Source organism: Nelumbo lutea, chromosome 2, assembly GCF_056320005.1.
Source record: "Nelumbo lutea isolate HS-2025 chromosome 2, American lotus-T2T, whole genome shotgun sequence".
NCBI classification, from domain to species: Eukaryota; Viridiplantae; Streptophyta; class Magnoliopsida; order Proteales; family Nelumbonaceae; genus Nelumbo; species Nelumbo lutea.
In genome coordinates this window covers 26,913,920-26,927,637 of record NC_142685.1, presented here as the reverse complement: position 1 = coordinate 26,927,637, position 13,718 = coordinate 26,913,920, and the positions used below count along the sequence as shown (strand labels likewise).

Genomic DNA, 13,718 nt, shown 5'->3' with positions numbered 1-13,718 from the left:
AAAAAAATCCAAAAATATAGAAAATTTTCCAAAAAATACATAAAACTACAAAGCCATTAGATAAAATTTACCATCTGAACATACCTTCAACCACCTAGCATCCAATGCTTTTTTTTTATTTCATTAAAAATATTAAAAAAGTACAAAGTCCTATACAAAGAAGATCTGTACAAGGATAAGCAAATCTGAACCTATACTCATTTTCAGATATAACTTTCTAGTTTCTATAGCTTTACAAAAAGAAAATTCCAATGAAAAAAGTATGAGCTGCTTGTTTTTTACTTTTTTTAATACAATGAAAAAAATAAATAAAACAAAATGAGGAACAAAAGGCTTAAACAAGCTAATGGTTCAGCGTTTCCTAATAAAGTCTACAACCCAACACATCAGGCAGTCATTACACGAAGGCTACAATTTTAGGCAACAGAAAGAGTAAATACTTCATTCAGCAACATAACTCTTATCCGAACAGATCTAAAAATGACTGACAGTAAAAAAAATATAAAGTTCAAATAATTCTAGCCTTTTCTAGTAAAATATCAAGACTCAAGTTTAAAAAGTTCTTTTAGACCTGTAAATAAAAACAGTTAATCCAATTGAACTTAATTATATAAACAGAACCAATGGTAATAAAGTGGCAAGTTGAGGGTTAATAACCTGAAGATTATATTTCCGTAGAAAACCAGCTGTTGTTGCAGCACCCCAGTCATACCTGACATAACATATCAGATGTAAAATAAAAAACAGGGATGCCTCAACCTAAGATTCTGCAATCTACTCTCGGCTCCAATGCAGTGGTGACTGGCGCAAATGGTGGTTCGGTTCTTTGAAAAATCATAGAATTGCAAAAAAAAAAATAATAGAATTAATTAAAAATCATTGAAATGGCTAAATGAGAGAGATAAAAATTGAAATGTAAAGTTATGAACTGAATAATGGTGGTTCCGAACTGAATAGTGGTCGCCGGCTCACTTAGTTACCTGAAAAATCACAGTGTTCGTCGGCAACTGCAGTGAAGAACTGAAGATAGTCACCGGAGGTTGGAGTTCACAGTGTTCGCCGGCAGCCGCAGTGAAGATAATCGCTGGAGCCGTTCTTTTCAAGATGCAGTTGAGAAAGAGTGAAAGCTTTTGGTTTCATAGTGTTCACCGGCTGCCGCTGCAACTTTGGTCATCGGCGGGTGTTTGCTCGGATTCTGGGAAGGGTGGTGCCGGTGTACCGCTGCCTGAAGGCTTTTGGTTTTGGGTTTGGCAAAACAAAACCCTAAGAGGCTAACTGGCTACTTTCAAAGGTTAGATGTTATGATATATTTGGCATTTTATTTTTATTTAAAAAAACAGAATTTATAAAATACCAACCGCTAATTGTTGGCCCAGTCGAACGGGTCGACAGTCTAACTGGCCAGGTCAACGGTATTTTTTACTTTGTCAACACTTTTTCGCTAAATGACAGTTCAAGGTAAACCCGAAACCATTCAAATGACCAATTTCCAGTCCAAACAGTTCAATCATCCAGGTCAACAACGGTTTGAAAACGTTGTATGCCACTTAAAATATATGCAAACCTGGTCTGGCCCGAGCCCAGGATTATGTTTTAGGCTTGAAACCCAGGCAAGGTCGGGGACCAGGCCTAGGCTCTTATGTTGTTTTGGTAGAAGCCTAAGCTCTTATCAGTGGTCGAGTTCTGACTGAAAGGAGAGGGAATATTGAACCTGCGCCCCTCAATTGAGAATGTGTAGACTAATATTTCAGATGTCAATGAGTTGGGCCCATGCGGGTTACACCAACTCCAACCTGATTAAGACTGACTCAACCTTAATGGTTTTCAGTTAGTGCAGGTTTACCACTTAAGCTGACCCATTGACATCCATGGTAGGGGTGTCAATTGGACTAGATTTGGTCCAATCCGATTCAATCCAATGTGAGTTCATTACAAATGGACCAGATCTAATTCAATCCAATGAGTATTTTGGACCATTCGTCCAATCTGTTCAATTTTCATTTTGATTTATATTGGTTTCAACTCAAATTCGGTCCGGTGGCACCTATATTCTTATCTTATATCAATAGACCATATATTAGTTTAGTCCAACCCAATCCAATATAAATTTATTACAAACGGATCAGGTCCAATCCAATCTAATAAATATTTTGGACCGGATTGGGTCCAATCTAGTATGTCTTGTTGGTCCATCCAACCCGTCCAAATTGATTTCGGACTGGGTGGGTTCCAATCCAAAACCGGTCCATTGACACCCTTAATCCTTGGTACCATTTTGGCCTCTTGGATAACACATGTAGGATATAAGGTGCCGAATGGAGCCCCACCAACAATTAAATTATTTTATGTATTTTTTTTGTTTTATGTTTCTAGTTTTATATTTTTCTCCTTAGAGTCCAAATTAATAATACAATAAATGTACATGGTTGCAACTTGCAATTATTTGATTTTGTTCATCTTGAATAAGTTAATTTCCCACTAGGCTTAACTCTTAGGGGGCGTTCTTTGTTTTTCAGATTTTGAGAGGGAGGAAAGTTGGTCAATGGGATTTTGGTTCTCATTGACCAAGAATCCTCTGTTCTTTTTTCAGATTTATGTGGGGACTAAGGAAAGTTTATTTTCCCAATACCCATCTCCTAGGTGGGTAAATAACTTTCCCACCTAGGGGGAAAGTTGCCAACACTTCAATGAGACAAAAATGCCCTTTTAATAATGGATTTTTTATGGCTAAAATGGTCATTCCCTTATTTATATGACAAATAAAAGAACATGGGTAAATGCACTTACCCTGATAAGTGTTTACCAGAAAAAACTTACCCAGGCAACTGCATTTACCAGGATAAATAACTTACAGAAAAGCGAACGGGTTCTTAAAGACCCTAAGGTGCCATTTGACAAATCATTTTAGGAAAATCTTCCAGCAACCTATGTGACAAAAAATATAATGAGCTTTTGGGATTTTTCTTTAAAGACTTGTACCCAATTATATGGGTCAACTACAGGAATCTCGTTTTACCATTCCATTCTTTTTAGTCGGTCCCTAATTAGCTCTTCTAATAATCCCTTCAACTTGTAACAGACTGCTTCTTCTAATGGCTGTCGTGAAAGAAGAAGAGTTGAAAATGTATATGGCTATTGATGATATTAACAATTGGGAAATGTATTGTATGTGAGTCTATGAAGGGCAATTCAAATCTTGTAAAATGTGTTTTTATCAACATTTAGTATATACAAGTGTTTGACATTTCAAAAACACAAGTGAAAAATCATGATATGTTATTTCAATTTTAGTAGAATGAAGTATATATATATGTGTGTACACAGTTTTTAACAAATATTATAGATATAATTTTGTGTAAATTACATATTAGTACCTGTACTTTGGGCCAAACCTCACTTTGGTACCCGAATTTCAAAACGTGTCAATCTAGAAACCTAAATTCCCAAAACGTCCTAATTTAATCCAAAGTTGTTAATTACCATTAAATGTCATATGAAAGGACATGAATGTCTTTTAGTGTCATCTACTTTTCTTTATCAACCATCTAAGTCCTCTGGGTTGTTCACCATTACTTTGATTCAATCTTGATTCTTGAAAAAGGAGATGATGAACACTATCATCATATTTTAAAAATTGGAACTAAATTGGAATATTTTAAAAATTCAGGTAGTGAATTGACAATGGCACATTTTAAAATTTGAGTATCAAAATGAAACCAAGGCCCAAAGTACATAGTAATAATATATTACTGCGATTTACCCTATAATTTTATACAACATCCATTTTGTGGCACATGTTTATGTTTCTATCAACTACTACATTTTATTGTAATTACCAATAAAACAAGACACCATAACTAGTTCCTTCATTTCTTAAGTCTACCATTTGTAAGGTGTGGATCAAGATTCAATGAACATTAATAGAATCAGCTGAGGGCTTTAAAAAAAAATTGAAGACACAAAATGATTTATTATATGATATTGACATAAAGTTGTTTTAATTACCTTGTACGAAACCGTGATGGTTGGCACATAATTTATGAGGGAATGAATTCAGAAGTTTACAGTTCAGACGTGTTTAAACTTCATTCGAAAGCGAGAGTCTTTCAACTAATTTGTCCAAAAGTATGTATCAGTTATTGGGTTTAATTATATGTTTGTTGGCAAATTCATAGAGAAGATGTGAAAGAAAGATACATGAAAACTACACTTGTTCATGGGCCGGGCCGGGCCAGGTTCAGGTTGGGTTTTCGATCTGTATTAATAGATTTTTCTAAGGCCCAAGCTCAAGCCCGGCCCGACCATCGAGCCTACAACTTGGGCCCAAGTCTGGCCCTCATAAAAAGCCTGAAGCCCAGGTTTGGGCCCGAGCCCAAAATTTAGCCCACGCTGTTACTACTGCTGAAGTGGCTGCATAGAGAGAGAGAGAGAGAGAGAGAGAGAGAGAGAGAGAGAAATTATAAAGAAAAATAATAAAAATTGTATATATTAAATTATAAATATATAGATTTCAATAAATATTATATTATTTATATATTTCATATAATATATAAAATACACATTATGTATTTTATAAAATATATAATGCTGAAATGGGCCTGACCGGGCTTGGGCCGAGCTTTTTTGACAAATCCTGAGCCCAGCCCGAAACATAGTCGGGCTTACTGTGTTAGGCCCGAGGTCAGGCCCGCGGGCCTAATTACATGACCAAACCCGATCGGGGTGCGGGCCAGGCCGAGCCATCGGGCTACCCGGCCCATGAATAGGTCTAATGAAAACTAATTGGGAGTGGAGGACAATAAGAAGGTGGGATGAATTATTAAAAGAAAATTACATCTGATGTGTCTCACTTGAACTTGATCATAACAATGTATATTAAAATAATAGTGGAGAGAGGGTAAAAGACTTTTCCTTGATCTAAAAAATAAATCAAAATTTTGATTTCTAAGCTTTTGGTTATATAATAATATTATGGAAATTATAACATATTCTACCTTATAAATTTGTATTTATTTATTTATTCAAAACCCCCCATTTATTACTATCCTACCCAAGGATTAAAGTATCGGAATTGGATATCGTATCAAACAACTTGGATACGGATATGCTTGGGAGACGCATGGATATGGACGAAGAATATAGAAATGCTTGGATACGCTAGGGAAATGCACAAAAATTCTATAAATATATTAATAATATTAAATTTAATGTCAAAATAATTATAAATAATATATAAATGCGTAGGAGTTTTATATTTTAATGGTATATATGAAGAAGTATATTACAACTAATACACTAAGATGCATAGATATTATTTAATTTTATTGATAATGAATCAATCAAGAGTCTAAGACATATTGTATAGATTCTTAGAAATTAATACATGAACAAAGCCATTACTATTTTATTTTCTATTAAAGTCCAAGGCACAAAATATGTACAACCATTCTATTTGAATTACTATATCAATATTTCTAATTTTACTATTTTTAATTTTTAAAATTAACAAAAAAATCATTTCTCTAGTTTTTGGTAAACAATATTTTCATATTTTTAAAAAATAAATATGCTATTATAAAATGTAAAGTAAAGTATTAATTAATAATTTATAAAAAATATATAATCTTAACTTAAAATATGTAAAATCTATTAAAATGTTGAAGATATATATCATATGAAAATTCATCAATTTTAATTAATAAATAATTATTCTATTATTAGTATTTTATTTTATAAAATTAATAAAATACAAAATAATTTTATTTTTATATGAATGTAGATTAGTGGAATTGACCAATTCAATTTATGTTATATTCTCAAATATTTTCTAAATAAGATTTTTATTTTTGTAAATAGTAAATACATTGTTATTTAATGAAAATTAAAATATTTATTAATAATTTATAAAAATTTAAATATACATATAATGTGTAAATTTATAAATTCTAAGTATTAGGATAACTATTCTATTATTAATAATTTTATTTGTATAAATTTATTGAAATTAAAAATCACTTTTGGTATATATGTAGATTTGATAAATTATTTATTCTATTTTTCATAAAATACTAATTTTGAAAATTATTCTTTTTAATTTATAGTTGGAGTTGTTGAATATTAGTATATATTGTTTATTTAGATTGTATGTAGACTACTAGACTTTAATGTTGTAAAGGTTAATGCATTTCATTTATTATCAAGACTCAGTTTTTAAAGTGAGACACTAGTTTGTTGTTGTTAAACGAAGGCACGGTATGTTGTTGTATCAGTGAGTATCCCGATATTACACGACACATACCGATATAATAGCATATCAGATTGATACACACAACTGACATGATGTGTATTCAGTCGTACATGATGTATTCTGTGTCAATGACACTCAATACCGATACGATACGTTCCATATTAGAAGTATCATATCGATATTTTACCTATTTTAATCCTTGATCCTACCTCCTTGAATTGTATTTGAGAGGTAGAGGAATCAATAATTTGCCCTAGGTTAATGATCCTTTATATTGAGTCATACATGCTCTATATGTTGAAGGTATAATAGTTAAGGGAAAATATTGTGATGAGGGCTAACTATGGCTCAAATTAAGATTTGATACATATCGATGTATAGTGGTATGATAGAATCCATGGATATGGAAAATATTAGGAGATAGGACATGTAGCCTCTTTTGAAGGATAACACCCTTCTTAGGCTCAGTCTTTTCTTAATATAAGAGTATTGTCCCTTTGAATCATGGAATTTATAATTTTTACATACTGCGCTTATTGCCACAATGCTACTATGACCATTAGAACTTGTCCTGTTAGAAAATAAAACTTATTCAGAGACCTCACCTAATAGATTAAGGCTGAGCTTTTAGGTTGGACAGTTTCTTGGCATGGTATTAGAGCTTATTTGACCAAATGGTCCTCTGTTTCGATCATTACCACCTCGTTATAAATAATTAAATTTCAACACAAGATAGGATTTTAAAAGGTTTTTTTACTAAATACAAATATGTACAGTGCAAATACTGAAATACATACAAAATGATACAAAATATAAAGTTTTGCAGTCTAAGACTCAGTTTGGAAGGAGTATAAATACAAATTTACAGAGTACAAAACCTTGTATTTTGTATTATTTTCTACATATTTGCACTGTATAAATACAAATATGTACAGCGTGAATACATACAAAATAATACAATATATAAGATTTTGCACTCTACATATTTGTGTTTGTACTGCTTTGAAATTCAGCCTTAGGTTGCGTTTGGTTACAATGCAAATAAATTTGCAATGATGCAAAACCAAGGCAGTGCAAATGATTTGAGTGTAAATTCTGACTATTTTTGTTTTAAATTTTAGCTTATTTTGTTTGATTACAGTACAAATGGAATAAATTAAGACATGCAGCAAAATAAAGTAAAATCCAAAACAAAATTAAACAGGAATTTGCATTTATTTTTTACATTTGCACTCCCTGCATTTGCACTAATACAAATAAATTTACACAGCAACCAAATACAACTTAGGTTTTATTTCATTTGCATTAGCAAATGAACAAAATAAATTAAAACATGAAACAAAAGTAAACCAGAATTTGTAAGGATATATAAAACTATGTTTCATGGTACTGCTCCACCGAAATCAAAGTAGGCTGTGATTGTTATACGATGAGCTATAAATGTCGTACCCCCTGTATTTGAAGAACGTCATTTTCCTATAACTAGTATTGAACTGTGAATAAGGGCCTGAACCATGGTTTTTAAAACTGGACCGAAAATGGAATCATTTTGGCCATAAATTCTGGGATCAAGCGATCCAATTGTTTGGTGCAAATCTGGGTTGAATGGTTTTGGGGTCTAAAACTGAACCCAAAATCATTCGGTCTGATCTGGTTTTGAAAACCATGGCTTGAAGTTGCGACATTGTGGAAATGTGACGCTTAGGGGCCTGAACTGTGATTGTTCCTATAACTGTGATTGAAGGGATAAAAAGGAATGCATGACCAGCTCATCCATGGTAGCTCCATTCAACCAGAAAAACGGGGTATATATAAAGCTTAGGCCGGTCTAAATGCCAGAATATATAAAACCGCTAAATGGTGTGGATTTCCATGTTCAACAGCCTGCAGCCCTGCACTGTCAACAGGGCTCTCGTACATGGCGCGCTAGTTTACCCTGCAATGCATCTAGCATTATAAGGAGCTCGGATCTATTACCCACACCAATATACAAGACACTAAGTCGCACATCAGGAACACCTTTTGTATTTGATATCATGGGTTTTAAAAACGAATTGATGATTGAAGTGGTCAGGGGTTCGGTTATTGGTTCGAATGGTCCGATTGTTTGATTCGAACGATCAGCTTGTTAAGACAATAAATAAATAAATAAATAAATAAATAAATAATTGGAAAACGGTTAATTGGCCAGTTCAACAGTTTGCTGATCAAAATCAACGGTTTTGGGGGGAAAAGCGGTTTTGGAAGAAAACGGAACCGGTCACCTGATCGATTCCTGGTTTTTACAGTCTGACTGTCTGGTCTGGTCCGATTTTGAAAACAGTGCTTGATATTCTCATTCATGGAAGATGTTCCCATGTATAGCTATAACGCCTTGTGGATGTCGGGTTCAGATGCATTACAAGGAGTCTAAATTAACCCAGGAGAGCCCTCTTTAACAACCTTATTTAGATAGGGGTGGAAATGGATTGGATCATGATCCAATCCGGTTCGAACCTGATCCTATTTTTGTTGGACTCAGATTGCCCTCTGTCAGATTTCCAGATTGGATAATAGGATCTGATTGAAAAACAGCCCTCTTTATAAATTATATCACGAAAATATGTTTGTATTGCATTTTTTTTGTAAATTATATAATGAAAATAATTGAAAAAATACTTGTATGTTTATTTGTTTTTCTTTATATAGATTGTTATGTTTTTTCTTTTAATAATTTATTAAAGTTTTCAGAATTGTGATCAGATTTGGATATTCCACATCCTTAAGGTTGTGCTTGATTTGAAGGAAAAAGTAGATAAAATAAGGGAAAGGTAGGGAAACCTTTACAAATATTTTATAGATTTCCTTACATTTCCCTTCATTTTCTTACCTTTTCTTTCAAAGCAAACAGAGTATAATGGATTAAAACCCAAATCACCATTTGTGAGATCAGATTGGATCTCGAATATATGCTATTGGGTCAGATTCCAATATACCCTTATTCACATTCGATCTGATCCATTTGCATACTTATCATTTAGGCAACCAAATATTTTTATTGTCTTGATATTTTAATCAATTTTTTTAGGGAAAATTACTCTCTAGCTCACTGCAGAATTCTGAATTATAGCCCCTATAATCTACTAGTAGCCCCCTATAAACCGCATCATGCCCGTACATTTGACATCAATCCATGGTGAGAATTCATCTCCCCTGTACAGTGGAACTAAATATCTTCACTTTACCCTACCTTACAAGTTTTTCATTCGTGTTTTATTGTATTTTTCAAAACCCTTGCTGTCTGTTACTAACCTGAAGGTCAATAACTAAGGTGTCCGAGTTTGAAAACCTGTAGCATGGGAGGAATTTTGACTTTTGGGACAATAAATTTAGAAAACCAACAAATTATAAATTTTTCTATTTTTATAGAGAAAAATACGGAAATACACAATGCAGAATTCTGAATTCTAACCCCTCCTACAACTAACCCTGTCCCTTATAAACCACATCCATCAATAATGAGAATAAGCAATAGATGAGAGTGACACCACACGTACAAAATTCACCGTCGTACCGAAACAACATGATACCTAATAAATTTATAACCAACCATGAGTATTTTCAATTAAAGACATGTACGCTACATTTATTGGATTAAAATGTGTTAATCATGATATATATATATATAAGTAGACTGTACTCCATTTTATAATTCTAAATTTCACTATAAATCTACAATAATTTAAAATTTCAAACAGTTTCACCTAACCATCAATACCCGCTATATTGGTATCAATTCTAAGCTGACATCTAACTGTAAGGTAAAATTAAAACTTCTAAACTCATTATATTTATAGGGGTTTTAACGCTTCAGTCCACCCCATTATTTAGGGGATATGATTATAGGCTAGGCTTTAAAACCACGTCACACGTAACACGTGGTATTTAGAAAGCCTAATTAAAGAGATTGGATTTCTGGATGAAACTTCTCTTAGCACCCGTGTGGGAGCCGGGAGGAATTTCCCACAGCCGCTTCTGGCATTGCAAGATGGCCCCCACACAAAAGGCTAAAAACATACGGTCATCGACATTGAGCAGGGAGTTCGATTTTTCCGATGATTGTTTTAGTAGTTTCTCCGAAGCCGTTCACTCACAGCGGTTCAATCAATGTAAAAGTCCTTCCAAACAGGCTCTTAATAACTTCCCAACAGCAAAAATTCAGTAAAAGCAATTCAATCAAAGCTTGTAGATGAACCAACCTTGACTTTAATCCTGCCAGGTTGGGTTTTAATCGGGTTTTGGATTCGCTTCAGGTTGGAATACGCTTATATATATATATATATATATATATATATATATAAAAGCCCAAATGCGGAATGCCCAACCCAGTGATATACTAGTGACACTGAAAATTGTATAAACATAACCTTCACAGTAGTTGCAGGAGGTTCGTGTTGCACGTTAGCCACTCTCACATCTACAGCCAATGGTGCTACTACTTGGTTGTATAAATATGATTCATCTTTTGTACAGTCTCTTGCAGCCTTCTATAAGAAATCTTTCAATAAAAAAATATATAAGTATGAAGATATTTCCGATGTACGACTGTAAAATGCTGTATGAATGTGTAATCACAGTCCTGTGAGCACTGAAGTCATCTCGGTGTCTTATGACCATAGGAAGGCTGAAACTTTGATTGATTAGTTAGTAGTGAAAGTAGCTCAATTAAAGCTTCATGCCAAGGAATGTCAGAAGTTAGGGTTAAATGGTAAATCCACCTTGACTCGATCCAGTTGGGTTGTTGGGTTTGAATAGGTTCAGGTTGGGACAGGCTTGTATAAAGACCAAGTGACCAAATCCATTGATATGGTGACATTGAAAATTTTATAAACATAACATTCACAGTACTCGCAGGAGGTTCTGAGTTGCTTGTTTGATAAGGAGGTGAATGGTGCTACTGATTATTTGGCCAAGAACCATAAGTCCTGTGTCTTAAACAGTGTTTAGGTTGGGATGTGCTTTCTATGTATGTTGTAGTGATTGTTCAGGAAGGACGAAGGTTGTGTATCAGTGTGTAGCCCACCGTATATACTCGGGTCGGGTCAGGTCAGGATTAACTGTTTAAGTTGAGCCAAATCCATTCCATTGACATCCTTAAGACATGTTACATATATAAATCCTGTTGTCATATCTCTCTATTTAGCGTGATATTCATTCATAAATTATGGGAGTTTGGATTAGCTAGAGACAAAAAATCATGCACACTGGGCTGGGCTATGAGCTGAAATTATGGACCCTCAAATCATTTTACGTGCTACAGACTATGTTGGATACTTTATATTATCTTGTAATATTCCCTAATATAGTCAATAGTTATGTGTGTGTAATGAATAAACCATATAGGTGATTATGAAATGTCTTTATAGCTTATATTTTCCTTTACAAAAAAACTTACCTGAAAATATAAGAATGTTGGAAAAAAATTGCTGGTCCAAATTAAATGAGGATGTTTCCCTTGTGCAGAGTTATGGGTCAGAAAACACTCCCGTTCCACCCAGAGATTTCCATTCCCATGATGCAGATCCATCATCAAATCTGGGAGAAGTCAAATTTAACTATATGTTTATACTTGCCAAAAAATTTTATGTTTATACTTCTATACATGGTTCAAAATATCGATATGCCCGATACGCCTGTAGGAGTGTATTGGGTGATATTGATAGTGTTTCTTTGTTTTTTTATATATTTTTTTTTTCAAAACAGGTTTAGAGGGCCAGTTTAAGGCTCCTCCACCCCCTAAACCGGTCAGAACCAGGGGTGTATCGGGAAGCCACTGACACGATATGTATCGGCCGATACGGGCTGATACATATCGATACTTTGAACCTTGCCTCTATATATTTTAACAAAAAAATAACATCATTATTTTGTCTTTTATAAAATATCAAATAGATACCTAGCACAGGATCCTCTCATGCACATGTAGCAAATAGGGAGAGGGAGAATGCCAATGCAAAGGGGAAATCCCTTCATTCTAGATGATAATTTTTTTCTTATTTTTATATATTTTTTGTTCAAATATAAAGGTTTAATTGTAAATACTTTTTATTAGTTATAATTTTGAAGTTTAATTTGTTGTATCCTAATATATATTTATTTTGTTAATTAAATGATTATATGGATGAATGTGATAAATTAAGTGTAAAGCATGTGATTGAAAATCATTGGGATACCTAAAAAAGCAAAAAAAAAAAAAAAAAAAGAATTTAACTTTTAGCGATGTTTATCAAACGTAACCAAAGGTGTTAGAAACAAAGATAAAAAAAGCCTTTTGGCAACGTTTAGCAAATGTCATCAAGTTGTACAACTTTGGTGACATTTAGCAAATGTCACCAAATTGCATAGTTTTGGTGAGGTTTAGCAAGCGTCACCAAACTGCATTGTTTTACTACAGTCGAACGACATATAAATCGGTTTTAGCAACATTTGCAAATATCACCAAAAATCACCACAAACATCGTAAAATGATTTTGAGACTTTTATAGATAAGACGTTTGTGCAAACGTCGGAAAAAGTCTTCCACAACACTTGTCGTATGTTTGGTGACATTTGTCTAATGTCGCCAAAACCCTTATTTTTTGTAGTGCTCCAGATCTACTACCTACACCTATCCACAAGACATTAGAACCGTGCACTGCGAAGACACTCATGGTGAGATGTTCCTGATGTGTAGTTGCAATGCATTGTAAATAGGTGTGGGTAGTGTTCTTATGGGTAGCAGATCCTATAACTCTTTGAGATCTTTCAAATTGTAGCAGATCACTTTTTCTTGTTGGTGTTATAAATAAATTGATTACCTGTGGATAAAATAGTTGGTTTGTCCAAAAGAAGAAAGGATTGTGCCGGAGACATGACCCTATAGTTCTTCTCTTCTTTCTTCCTTAGGGTTTGGATGCATGATTAGATGCTATAGTTCTATTGGCAAAGACCAAGACCACAAACCTTGTATTCTTATTAGGGGTGCAATTTGGGCAAGACCAGCCCAAAATTTTACACGGGTTGGGCTTGGATTTTCGATCCTCGGGCTGGGCTCAAGCCCATCGGGTTCTTTTATTTTTTGGGCCCGGCCCAGGCCTAGCCCTTAGTTAGCCCAAGCCCAACCAAGCCTAACCCAAATATACTAATTCATATACACACACATGTATATATATATATATATATATATATATATATATATATATATATACATACATATTTGTGTATATATGTAGATATTTACATATATACATAAATATATGTATAAATACTTGCATAAATATATATTATATGTATAATTTTAAAGTGGGTTCATTGACCAACCCGAAGCCTACCCAGGCCCATGCCCAACTCGAGTGTATCAAATTAAAGTGCAGGTTGGGCTCGGGTTGGGAAGATCGGTTCTGACCTTGAGCTCGAGCCATAAGTCCAAATTTTAGGGTCGGGCCCGACTTGA

General features: G+C 33.8%; 1 long non-coding RNA gene across 1 annotated transcript; it reads right to left on the bottom strand.

Annotated features, from left to right (window-relative positions):
• Nucleotides 1-414: 414 nt before the first annotated feature.
• LOC148869397 (uncharacterized) lies at nt 415-1,420 on the bottom strand. The gene is made up of 2 exons (XR_016106936.1): nt 981-1,420; nt 415-824 (listed from the first exon to the last, which is right to left on the bottom strand). It is a non-coding gene; the product is annotated as an uncharacterized LOC148869397 (long non-coding RNA).
• Between the last annotated feature and the right edge of the window lie 12,298 nt (nt 1,421-13,718).